Genomic DNA, 12,990 nt, shown 5'->3' on the forward strand with positions numbered 1-12,990 from the left:
TTGGATTCTATGAATAGACTAATATGTTAAAATTAAATGCACACTAATAATAAAAAGTATGAGCAAGTTACAAGTAAAAACATTTCTAAATTGAAGCAAATATGTTTATCAAGGCTATGAGCAAATATTTTCCTAAATAGTAAAATACAAGGAAAGAAAACTGGCAGCGAATAAGGAAAGGGGTGACCGTGTCAAAAAAGAAATGTCCTCATGGCGGTTGGCGGTTGGTGTGGGAGCAGTTGCAGCCGTTCCTTGGGAAACCAGCAACTCCCCTCCCCCACCCCATCCCAGTCCCTGTCCATCTGTTGACGTGAAGATGAGTAGCTCAGTGGAGGTATACTGGATTTCTTGGTTCTGTGGGCTCCATGGCAATGAGTTCTTCTGTGAAGTGGGGGAAGACCACATCCAGGACAAATTTAATCTTACTGGACTCAATGAGCAGGTCCCTGATGAAAAGCTGGAAGATAGCCCCCACCAGAGCGACCTGATGGAGCAGGCCGCCGAGATGCTTTAGGGATTGACCCACACCCACTACATCCTCACCAACCGTGGCATTGCCCAAACAATGGAAAAGTACCAGCAAGGGAGACTTTGGCTACTGGCCCCGTGTGTACTGTGAGAAGCAGCCAATGCTTCCCATCAGCCTTTCAGATATCCTAGGCGAGGCCATGGGTGAAGCGCTACTGCTCCAAGTGCATGGATGTGTGCACACCCAAATCAGGAAGCACCATCACGTAGAAGGCGCCTACTTGGGCACCAGTTTCTAACACATGCTCTTCATGGTGCATTGCGAGTACCAGCCCGGGCGGCCTGCAAACTAGGCCTGTACCCAGACTCTGTGGTTTCAAGATCCAGCTGCAACTCCAAACCGCCAGCAACTTCAAGAGGCCAGTCAAGACCATTCGCTGACTCCATCCCCCACTTGTCTCTCAGTCTTTGAGACCTTTGTTCTTTTGCTGCCACCCTCCAGGTTTTTATTTTTAGTTTAAATGAAAGGGGCCATTATTGTGGTGGGACTATGGAATAAAATGGAAGAAAAGGTCAAAAAACCCAAACAAACAAAAAATGTACTCATTGCCTGGCTTATATAACCGGAACCCCAATGTATATCACCCTTATAATAATAATACAAAATTACCAAAACAAAATAGCCAAAAAATCGTAAAATTTCAGACATTTTCCTTAAGAACAGAATAAAGAGAAGGAGCCTCACAATGAACAATTTAGATATTTAAAAGTCATCTTAGTCAATAAGAAGCTTTCAGTTTTCAGAATCGTTGTTCAGAACAGATATTACTTTTATTCAAATAAATAGATTTTTAAAGTATTAATCCAATTTTAGCCTCAAAAATTTTAACAGTTAATTTCTATGATCATCATATTGCTTACTTGTTAAAGAGATTATCTTTTATCTTTTACAGACACACAATATCATTGTCCTATGTAACTTTTAGAATGTTTCTCTGAAATCATGCTGACACTTTGGCTCTATCTCGTCTTGACATGTAGACTATAATTATCTTCTATGTGTCAAATAAATCAAAAGGAAGAGAGTTGAAAGACCTAGCCTTATTCTCTCCTATGGCTTTCTACTTTGCACAGATTCAGAAATAGAAATATCCTTCACTTCACAAAGCAGTTTTACATCTTTGATCCACCATTCTCTGAATTCCTGTTAGTACTAGAGGTATGATAGTAGCTGGTTTAGAAGCAAAGTTACTAACACTACTGTAATAGGGATAGCAAATGACTGTTCATCCTGAACAAAACAGATAAAGATGTATTTCTAACTGACAATAAAAGAACATGCCTTACTTACACTCAACATTTACACAGGTAATATCTATGAAGTTCCAATTAGAAGTGTATATTGATTAGGAATATTAAATAGATAAAATACAAAATGAAAGCTATTTTGAAAGCATCTGTTTTTTTAATTTTAATTTTAATTTTTTTGTGAACATACTGTACAGAGGGGTTACAATTACATGGGCAAGATAATGAGTACATTTCTTATCAAGCATTGCAGCCTCCTCCTTTGTTTCCCCTTCCCATCCCTTCCCAGCCTCCCCCCCCAACCCCCCACCGAATTCCCCCCCCCCCCCCGCACCAAAGTTGTAAAGTTCGTTTTGGGGGTTAATTTTATACCCTGCTACTTTGCCAAAGTTTTGAATCAGCTTGAGTAATTTGGGAGTGGAGTCTATGGGATTCTTTAAATACAAGATCATGTCATCTGCAAAGAGGGAGAGTTTTATTTCTTCTTTCCGTATTTGGATCCCCTTTATGTTTGCATCTTGTCTTATTGCTCTAGCTAGGCATTCTAATACTAGATTGAAGAGAAGTGGAGAGAGTGGACATCCTTGTCTTGTTCCTGAGTTAAGAGGAAATGGCTTTAGTTTTCACCATTAAGTATAATGCTGGCTGTAGGTTTGTCATATACAGCCTTTATTGTATTGAGGAATGTTCCATGGATTCCTAATTTTTCCAAAACCTTCATCATAAAGAGGTGTTGTATCTTGTCGAATGCTTTTTCTGCATCTATTGAGATAACCATGTGGTTCTTATTCTTGCTCCTGTTGATGTGATGAATAATATTAATTGATTTGCGTGAAAGCATCTGTTTTCTTAAGTGTCACTCACTTATATTTAAAGTCTCTGATGAGCTAAATTTTATATTATTCTTTTGGTCCTATAAATTGTAGTTTAAATTATAATATATTGGAAATTAGTTACAGTCTAATAGAGAATGAACTTATTTCATGTACTATGTTTATATACTTACCAACAAATTAGGATTTCTTGCCTAGAGAAGCTGGTGGAGTTAGAAGAGACAATGACACTTCCTTTATTTAGGAAAGAAGACAATACATATAAATTGATAATGAACAAGAAAAGTTAGACATATTGAAAGATTGTTCAGAACAAACCATTAATATCTTCAAAGTATGTAGATATAAGTATATTTCTTTTAACTTTTTTTACTTGGAAATGGTTGTAATTATAATTTTAAAACATTCTACAAAGATGTAGTAACCAAAGCCACATGGTACTGCCATCAAAAAACAACAAGGAAGCCAGGTGCCAGTGGCTCACATCTGTAATCCTAACCACTCAGAAGACTGAGATCAGAGAACCAGGGCAGGCTTTGAACCAGGGCAGGAAAGTCTGTGAATCTTTTAAACTGCTCGGAAAAAAGCTGGAAGTGGTAGAGCACTAGCCTTGAGCACAGAGAGACTCAGGGCCAAAGCCCAGGCCCTGAGTTCAAGTCCTAGGACCAGCACAAAAAAAGAAAACAACAACATAAAAGCAAAAACAAGAACAACACAGAGCATTGGAGAAGAATAGAAATCCTAGAAATTAATCTATCTACATACAGCAACTGATATTTTAAGTAAACAAGGCACTGAGAGTAAACATTATGGAGAGAGCAGTCTTTTCAATAAAAGGTATAACTGGAGATATATATATATATATATATATATATATATATATATATATGAATGAAAATAGAACATTTATTTAACCAAACCCAATTATCAAGTCAAAATGGATCAAAGACCGAAATGAAAGACCTAATACTGAAATTAGTACAGGAAAACACTTTAAGACAATGATTTATGCAAAGGCAATTTTAGAAAGGATGCCAAAAACACAGGCAACAAAAGTGCATGAGACAAATTAGGTTTTTGAACTATTATACTGCTATACAACAGTTAGTAGACAAAGGATAGGATGGAAGAAAATATTTATAACTTCATATGATGAGGATTAAAATACAGAATATATAAGGATGAATTATAGAAACTAAACAACCCAATCATGAATAACCAAATAAATAATAAAAGCCAAATAACTCAAAAACAGGCTGAGCTCACACCTGTAATCCTAGCTACTCATGAGGCTGAGATCTGAGGATGTCAGTTTGAGGCTAGCTGAGACAAAAGTCCTTGAGACTCTTATTTCCAATCACCAGCAAAAAGCTGGATGGAATCATGGCTCCAGTAGTAGAGTTCCAGCTATGAGGAAAATAGTCAAGACAGAGCATAAGGACCCAGGTTCAAAGGTTGATATTGCTCACATACTATTCAAAAGTCTGGGAAAGAAAAGGGAATTGACTTATTGCTGGTGGGAATCTAAATTAATACAGCCATTATGAAAAACAGTATGAAGATTCCATATAAAATTAAAACTAGAACTACCCGATGATATAGTAATCACACTAATAGGCATATATCTGAAAGAAGTAAAGTCATTATATCAAAGAGATACCTGTATTCTCAATGTTTATTGGCATACTATTTACAATGGCCAAGATATGGAATAAACCAAATTGCCTATCAATAGATGAATGGGAAAGGGAAAGGAAACTATTGTACATATAGACAGTAGAATATTATTCATCTATACAAATAAAATTCAGTCATTTGCAGCAGCATGAATAGAACTAGAAAGCATTGTGTTCATTGAGATAAGCTAGACATGGGAAAAGCAAGTACCACATGTTCTCAGTCATTTGTAGAAATTAAATATGGATCTGATAGAAGAATGGAGTGGAATACCAGTCACTAGGGACTGGGAAGGGTAGAAGGACCGGAAGAATTTAGATAAAAAGAACCTTATCTAAGTATGGAGAAATTAGTTCTGGTTTTCTATGGCATTGTAAGGGATATGGTAACATGGAATGGTGACAATTGGTTACCATGATCTACGTTAGAGTTCAAAATAATTAGAAGAGTATAAAAATCTCTAGCCCATAGAAATGATTAATATTTGAGGAAATAGAAGTGTTTTAACCCAGGTATGTCCATTACATACTATTTATATATATTGAATTATCCTACTCCTAAAGTTGTACAAAGATAGTGTCTCAGTAAAAATAATAATAAAATATACAGACACTCTGTGTGTATTCTGTCCAGACATCTTGAAAACTGATCATAACCAGGGTATCAACACTGTCACAGTATAGCAAACTCATTCACCTTTCCTAATTTGATTTATACTGATTTGAGTGTGTGTATGCTTATATGCACATGAGTTTACTTCTATTCGAAATTGTCATGAGTGTATTTGTGTTGAAAGTTACACCCACCTCTCTCCTGGTCCTCTCCTCCAACTTTAACTCCTGGCATCCACTAAAATCTAATTTCCTTTGATATGATTTAATTAATTCAAGAGTGCTATATAAATGAAGCCATGTGACCTTTGGGATTGAATGTTATCACTCAGTATAATTTTCAGGTGGTTCAACCTAGTTGTCTATACAGATAATCTACTCTTTCAACTACTGAGTAATATTCCATAATATGAATGAACTGTAATTTGTTTATATTTTGTCCCATTGTAAGATACATGTGTTGTTTCTAGTTTGGGGGTCATTCTGAATACACCTGCTTTGAATATTTGTGCACAGCTTTTTTTGAGGGAAAACACATTTCTCCTTCCTTTGGATCAACATCCAAGAGTTCACTTATTAGACCTGCATTACAAATATAGACTTAGTTTTAGAAATATCTGTTGAACTGTTTCCCAAGTGGTCGTAACATTACACTTTCTCTCAAGAAGTGAATGAGCGATTCTACGTGGCTTCTTCACATCCTTCCTGGCATTTGGTGTGTCTCTACCAAATGAAGATGAATAGATATTGAATGTACTTTTAAATCCAGGTTTTCTCAACCTCAGCATTATTAACATTTGGAATTGGAGGACTTTTATGGGACTGGTTGGCAGACTGTCCTGTGTTGATAAGATGCTTAGCCACAGTCCTGACCTTGACCTATTGGATGCCCATAGCATACCACATCCAGGACTCTCTATCTCATTACCTTCATGACATCCAAAAAATGGCTTCCGGCATTGCAAACATCCATATGAGGCTGAATCTTGCCCAGATGAAAAGCACTGTAATCCATCATAACATTCTAAATCTAAGTAATACATGATCACTAATGCTCATTTATCTGGGCTCTTTCCTCCTTTTTGAAATTAAAATTTTTTCTTAACACCCACTCTCCTCTTCTTGTCCAACCAAATCTCACAAGTTATCACTCAGATCCATAAGTTTATAAACCTGTTATGATGACTTTCTGGGCTAAGACCAAAGTGAAATTGCTTTCATATGATCTTGTTCAGGCTATTAACTCTCAAATTGTCTCCATCAGCTACCAATGTGCCTGGCCCAACTTGTTTTGTTAGATATGGTCCCAGGCAAAAGAAAATTCAGAATATTTACAAGATGATAAAAGGAAAACTTGAACAACAGAGTTTAAATAAAGGAATTGTGATAAACTAGAAAGAATCTAGGCTAAAGCAGGTAATGCTGCAAGTTGAGAAAAAAACTGGGATTCTGCAGAATCTTACAAACCTCTGACATCGCTTCAGGTATGTGTCAAAACACTAGTCCTTCTACTTCTCAATCTATTAAAATGCTTCTCATTCTTCAACACCCAGATTAAGTGCTATCTCTTCTTTAATGCTTTCTCTAATCCTCCCAACTGTATCAAAACCATTGTTGCCCAGGATTCTGCCAACATTTATCTCCACCTTGATCATTACTAGAACTCATATCATTCAGTCCCTGCTTTGATTATGTGTGCATCTATGTCCATCCTAAAATAGCTAGCTTTTCCAGTTTTATTTAACAATAACTTAAAGACCAAGGACAAAGTACCTGTGAGGAGTACAGTAGGGCACATAGAGATGTCAGAAAAGGGAAAGGATGGACAAACAACCAGAGCTGAAATAAAATGGAAGAAAAGGTGTCTTTCATGTCAGAGTTTTTAAGGGCCTTTGGAACAAATCCCACGGTGGAGTTTGGATCCAAGCAATCTCTATGACCTGGAGTTTGAGGGAAGTGTTTACTGTGAAATTATAATGATGGATATTCTGAGTCAGAGGTTCTAAAAAGGAATCATTTGGTGTGCTTGGGAAGGTGGCTTAGTGGCAGAGTGCTTGCCTCGCATATAAATTAAGCCACAGAAGCAGAAAAAGCTGGAAGGGGCGTTGTGATTCAAGTGTAGAGCGCTAGCTAGCCTTGAGCTGAAGAGCTGAGGGACAGCGCCTAGGCCCAGAGTTTAGGCCCCAGAACCCACAAAAAAAATCATTTGACAAATTTCTTAAGACAGATTACTGGGTACAACCTTTAGAAATATTAATTGGTTGAGTCCAGTGGACGGCCTAAGAATACTTATGTCTAACAAGTTTCCAAATGATGCTGGTGCTTGTGATCCATCATTACCACACTTTGAGAACTGCTGGCCTGGATGGCTTGTGCTGACGTGCTAGGCTAACCTTCAAGGCTTTAACAGAGGTTGTAGAGGTTAGTTGAGCTGCATTGGCTACAAAAGGCATTGGAGGAAGGACTTGTATAATGAGAACACACTGAGCAGCAGTTTTTCTTTGCTTGAGTCACGTCTAGCAAATCCCACGAGCATGAGCACTGAACCTCTTCAATGGCTTAGAACAATATGACATTCATGCTCATCTTTCTATCTCAAAAGTGCTTTTCCAAGTATAGGTAGGGGATATTCAACAAATGCTTGTTATTTTTTAAGTGGATGAATGAGTTTAATAGCTTTGTAGTCTTTGCATGGAGCAGATTCTCAGGAAAACTTCATTAGTCTTGTTGCTAATGATGTCATAACATTCTTCTCAATATGAGGCTAAGACAGGTTTTACTTACCTAAACAGAGGAAATGTTAAGATGAATGAATAATCAGTTTTAAAGAAATGATGCCTGGAAAAGTAATCAATGCTGCCATGACCTGGAGGAGGGTGGGAAGAAGGGAGATCAGGGAGGAGAGAAGAGAAGGAGGGAGATAAGAGATGAGAGAATGTGATGGGATGAACAGGTGTAGATATAGAGATATAGTCCCTACCCTCATAAATTGAGTTGCAGGCAAACTTCTAAGATGGATGGTTCTAAGGCATTTTTAGATTCTAGTGTTTACAAGGTGACTAGCACCATTATAATTATTTGTTCTAGACTTGAATACAACAAAAGTAGTAGAATGTGTGCATGATTAGCTTTTAAATCATTGTGACTTCCTTCCATCTCTGTCTCTTAGTCTCCCTCGTCCTCTCCCTCCTCCTTTTCCCTCTCTTCTCTCTTTGCTTTTTTTCTCTCTTTCCTTTTTGTATGTTCCAAATGATGAAGTCAGCATTGATAGTGAGTAATATCATATGGTAAGTAACTGAAAGAAGCTTCTGAACAAAATCATTGAGGGACTGAGGTCATCAGCCCAGCATGAGTCCAATGACCTCGTGAGTAAAGTGAGAGACAGGCCTTTCTTTGTGGATTCCTGAAATGAGAAGGGCCTCATTAGAGACCTGGGCAAGTAAACCCAGTCAATGCACATGTAGATTCATGATTCATAGAAACTGTGAAATAATAAATGCATGTTATTTAAAGGTATTGTTTGAGGGTGATTTGTTTTGCAGAAATAGACACCGAATGCATGTTTTATTCCTAAAACAGTATTATCTTCAAGCATCAGAAAAGTATGTGTGTGTGTGTGTGTGTGTGTGTGTGATCATTGGGTAAGCAGGCAAAATTCCAATCAGATTTCTGCCCCCTGTCCCCCATAGGTACAGTCTTATTTCTCATCGCCCAAGACTTAGTGCGAACTGCTCTCCTAAGAACATTAACATTCAAAATTCCAGAATTAACTAGGGTTATTATTCAAACTTTCCAGACCTAATTGGATCAGCCCATTTACCTTATTTTCAGCACCATGATATAAATGTGCCACTTAAAAAATAAAGAAACATTTTCACATGTATTTATGTCTTCTTGCAGACTTAATTTGAGTGAGACTCAAAACTAATGCAGCCATGTACTGGTCTTGGCTAATGCATTTTAACTACAGATAAGTTCCATACGTTAAGAATCACAGACAACATTCATTCACTTATCCATCCAACTTTCAATAAATATTTACTGCCTACAATGAGCAATGCTCCACTCTAGAAATTAGAATGGAAAGATGTGGAAGACGGTAATATGCCAAGGTTACCTATAACTTTGGCCGTAACTACCACCCTTCTATCTTTCTAGTGATTTCTGGTTAGTCATGTCCACACAGCAAATACTGTGATCATGTTGGCATTTGTGATGATTCTCAGGAATAGAAGTCTGCCATTGGCAGGTGCTTCAACCAGGCTTTTTCAAAAATGAAATGCTAACAGAGATCCCTTTTACTGTTGTTGGCATGACATTTGACTTGAGATTTGAAACTTCTGGCTGGCTATTTCCCAGGGGAGATGCAATGAATTGTTAAGGGGTTTCTCTGTAAAGATGAACCGCAGCAAAACAGACGGTAGTGTGTATCTGACATGGATTCATCTCTACTTGCACAGTTGAGCATACAGTAGAACCATAGCTCATAAAATCCCATGTCCCTCGGGGTTCCCAGCAAATACAGAAGAGAACTAAAGGCAGAATAAGCTCATAAGACATATTGCTTGTAACTGTGAAACTATATATATTATAATATGTTATAACATATAATATATAGGTTTACATATAGGTTATATGTTATAACATATATGTTTACAATATACAACTATTTTGTATATACAAAATAGTTTTTGTATATTTTGTATATACAAAATAGTTTTTGTATATTTTGTATATACAAAATAGTTTTTGTATATTTTGTATATACAATATGCAACTATTTTGTATATATTTATATGTGTGCATATTATGTGTGCATATTATGTAATTAAGATAATATATGTGTATCGTAATTATATGCATCTTTTACAGTATATGTATAATCAAAATGAATTGTATATGTACATATTTATAATTATTGCTATAATTATATAATATATATTTATGATTCATAAATATACATATCTATAATATATCAAACTACATCTAGAAAAGACAATGTGGCAAATTATATTAGAAAACTTAATTTGTATTTTGCCTATCTCTTGATCTAGCCAGTCTACTTCTAGAAATTTATCCTAAAATATATTAAGGGAAGAATCGCAGAGCTTTAAATGTTATAGCTACATGGATATTTGCTAAAGCGATCCCTGTGAGAAGAAATTGACAGCAGCCTAAATATGCAATAAAAGAGACCAGATAAATGATTATATTATTGCATAATGAAATTGAATTCAGATATTAATATAGTATATTGGTAATTAAGAACTACGGAAGGTTGGAGGCATGGCTCAATTGACGGAGCACTAGCCAATGAGGGAAAGTTTCAGGTACTGAGTTGAAGTCCTAGTCTCAGCCCAAAAAAAGCAAAAAAAGGAAAGGAAAAGAAGAGAAAAGAACTATAGATGGCTGAGCATAGTGGCAGATGTTTTTCATCACAGATATGGGAGAGGGGATAGAGATGGGAAGATTTTCGTTTGTGTTCAACCCAGTGGTCCAAAAACTTAGAGAAACCCTCATTTCAAAAATGGAGCTGCAAATGGTAGTACACTTTTATAATCACAGCTATATAGATTGCATTTTGAAACCAGTCCTAAGCAAAAGCATGAAATCATACCTGAAAAGATAAACTGAATTTTAAAAAAAGGTTGGGTATGTCTCAAGTAGTAGAGCATTTTCTTTGAAAGTGCAAGTCCATGAGTTCAAACCCATATAGAAGAAATAAAACTATGGATATTAGTACTACTAGTATATATGATATATATTATAACGTTAATGGCAGGTTAAGGAACAAGTTATTCAGTATTTGTATTTTTTAGTTTAAAAATATGTGTCTAAGCATTATATGCATATGTATGTATATGTATACACACACACATATATTGAGGCTGGCCTCCAACTTGAAATTGTCCTATATTACCTTTACATATACAGGGATTATTGGTATTTACCACCACAATCAGCAAGAAATTGTTTCTAATCTAACTTTATGGTCTATATTGTCCAAAAATGAGAATATATTTTTGAAATTAAACTAATTTAAAATTTATTAGTTTTATTTTTACTGTCACCTATTTTCTATGATTTGATATGTATTATTTGGAAAATATTGAATTATAATTAGCAAGAAGGATCAAGTAAGTGAAAATATTCATGGAAGGAACTCTTAAACTGAATTTTGAGGTTTTAAGTACCAGGAGGAATATAACCAGATGCTAGAGTTACACACCTAAAACACTACCTAATCAGAAGGTTGGAATCAGGAAGACTGAAGTTTGAAGCTAGTCTAGGGGGGAGAAATGTCTATGAGAATTCATTCCTAAAATAACTATCAAAAAGCCAAACAGGAGGCATACATAGATCACGTGGTAAAGCACAAGCCATGTTACAATCTGAGCAAGAACATCAGGCCCTGAGTTCAAGCCCTGTTACTGGTGCATAAAAAGGGGGCATATATGGAACCAAATATGTTTACTTCTACTTCTTTTTTTTTACTTCTACTTCTTGTTGAGCAAATTAGCTATTACTTATAGTTGAGCTTTCACTCAATTGGTAGAGTGTTTACTTAGAGTTCAGGCAGAGGCTGTGGGTTTAATTCCCAGGTACTTTTCCCCCAAAAGTTAGCATTTATATTTTTATTTAAATTTTATTGTAAAAATGATGAACAGAGGGGTTACAGTTACATAAGCAAGGTAATGAATACATTTCTTTTTAACCACTGTTATACCCTCCCTCATTTTTTCCTGCTTACCCCTTCCTTCCCTCCCCCTAGTTGTAGAGTTCATTTCCAACATAGTACCAAGTGAGCATTATTGGTGCATTAGTTCATCCTTTAAAACACAACTGTCAGATCGTTTCTGGAACTAGACTCCCTTTGCATTTTTCCAGTGAGTAAACTAAAAGGAACTTATCTTTAGACTTGGGGAAAAGAAGGAGGTAACCTTGCCAGGATTAGGGTGACCAAATGCCAGCTGTGAAAGTCACGTGTGTGTGGCTGCTGCTTACAACTGTCTTTAAAGACACTTCAAACATGAACCATATTTCCTTCAGGGCAATGAAAGTTTTCCTGGGTTTTTTTTTGGGGGGGGGAGTTGTTTTGTGTTTTTTTTCTTTCTTTTATTAAATCTCAATAAGCAACTTCCAAAAATCCAAAGTGGTAAAAGATGAAATATTATAGGTATAGAAATACTTGGTCTTTTTCTGAAATCATGTAAAAGAACTAAATTTAGCTGGGCACTGGTGGCTCACACCTGTCATCCTAGCTACTCAGGAGGATGAGATCTGAGGATCACAGTTCAAACCCAGCCTGGACAGGAAAGTCCATGAGACTCTTATCTCCAATGAACCACCAGAAAACAGAAGTGGTGCTGTGGCTCAAGTGGTAGAGCACTGGCCTTGAGCTGAAGAGCTGAGAGACAGTACCCAGGCCCAGAGTTCAAGCCCCACTACCAACAAAAAAAGAACTAATTTTAATTTTAAATCAAAATAATGCTGCTGGCTAAGATGTAGCTCAGTGGTAGAGTTCTTGCATAGTATATGCAAAGTCCTGGGTGCTAGCTCCATCATTGCAAAAATAACAACAAAATAACAATAATAATAATGACTTATGTTTAAGTAATTTGCCTAACTGGAAATTTTTTCCATTTTTTTTTGGGGGGGGTCCGGTCATGGGGCCTGAACTCTGGGCCTGGGCGCTGTCCCTCAGCTCTTCAGCTCAAGGCTACTGCTCTACCACTTGAGCCACAGCGCCACTTCTGGCTTTTTTCTTTTTGCTTATGTGGTGCTGAGGACTCGAGCCCAGGGCCTCATGCATGCAAGGCAAGCGCTCTACCACTGAGCTACTTTCCCAGCCCCAATTTTTTCCATTTTTGAGGCCTATAAATTATTTAAATAGACCAAAACATATAATTTAATTATATTGCTTTTTTCTAGGAGGCACAACACATATTCTGGGAAGATGCACTCTCTACATGTTTGCAAAAATCATTCATGTATTTACTACTTCCACTTGAGCTATTAACAATAAGTGTTAAATAATTGGGATAAAGAAATGGGAATTAATCCTGTCCTGCAGATCCACAGTATTGACGATA

The 12,990-nt window shown here is 36.5% G+C and overlaps 1 pseudogene; it reads left to right on the top strand.

Moving 5' to 3' along the window:
- The first annotated feature begins 316 nt into the window (after window positions 1-316).
- LOC138839722 (casein kinase II subunit beta pseudogene) lies at window positions 317-909 on the top strand (annotated as a pseudogene).
- The last annotated feature ends 12,081 nt before the right edge of the window (window positions 910-12,990 follow it).

This window comes from Dipodomys merriami, unplaced genomic scaffold (assembly GCF_024711535.1).
Source record: "Dipodomys merriami isolate MVZ:Mamm:240054 unplaced genomic scaffold, mDipMer1.0.p SCAF_3, whole genome shotgun sequence".
Classification (NCBI taxonomy): domain Eukaryota; kingdom Metazoa; phylum Chordata; class Mammalia; order Rodentia; family Heteromyidae; genus Dipodomys; species Dipodomys merriami.